Source organism: Pteropus alecto, unplaced genomic scaffold (genome assembly GCF_000325575.1).
Source record: "Pteropus alecto unplaced genomic scaffold, ASM32557v1 Scaffold7738, whole genome shotgun sequence".
In the NCBI taxonomy this organism is placed as follows: domain Eukaryota; kingdom Metazoa; phylum Chordata; class Mammalia; order Chiroptera; family Pteropodidae; genus Pteropus; species Pteropus alecto.
In genome coordinates this window covers 458-1,287 of record NW_006441763.1, presented here as the reverse complement: position 1 = coordinate 1,287, position 830 = coordinate 458, and the positions used below count along the sequence as shown (strand labels likewise).

Below are 830 nucleotides of genomic sequence, written 5' to 3'. Positions count from 1 at the left end.
TAGAGGTAAATGATCCTTGCTTTTACTCGAATAATCGCAATATGATTTTTGATTTTTAAAAGACCTTTCTGGATTGAGTTTGACAAAATTTTGTTTAGGATGTTTTTCCCATAAGACTCTGAAAGTTTTCTCATCCCAGACATTAGGAGAACATGAGAAAACTGGGGTCTTCTTAGGTAGTTGTTACACGTTTGGTGGAAAAGAGACATATAAGGAGATACCTCTTTAATTTATTCATCACTTATGCTCTCTACTGCTTGTCTGCCAGGCTTCTTCCTGCCATTCATCAGGCCCCTTTGCTAAGCTAAAGAAACAAGAAAACTCCCCAAAACCTGGAATATTAATTTCAACCCCTATGCCAACCTAACCTTTTAAAAAAATATAGGCTTTATTATTTTGAACAGTTTTAAATTCACAGCGAAATTTGAGGATTACTTGTTCTAGATGAGAAGAATGCCATTGGTATTTAATTAATTAATTAATTAGTTATTGCCTACAGCACCTGATATTCCTAGGTGCTCTCCCATCCAAGTACTAACCAGGCCCGACTCTGCTTAGCTTCTGAGATCAGATGAGATCGGGCACGTTTGGGGTGGCATGGCTGTAGAAATGCCATTGGTATAATAGGGATTGTATTTAACCCATATATTGCTTTAGGTAGTAAGGACATTTTAACAATATTAGTCCTTCCAATCTATGAGCATTACATGACCTTTTGTTTATTTATAGTCTCTTCAATTTCTTTCTTCAGTGTCTCAGTTTGTTTTTTTTTCTATTTCTCTCTTTGTTGAGCTTATGGTTTTGTTTGTGTATTGCTTTCCTGATTCTCC

At 35.8% G+C, this 830-nt stretch overlaps 1 pseudogene; it reads right to left on the bottom strand.

Annotated features, from left to right (window-relative positions):
- Positions 1-490: 490 nt before the first annotated feature.
- Positions 491-609, bottom strand: LOC112485435 (annotated as a pseudogene).
- Positions 610-830: the final 221 nt, after the last annotated feature.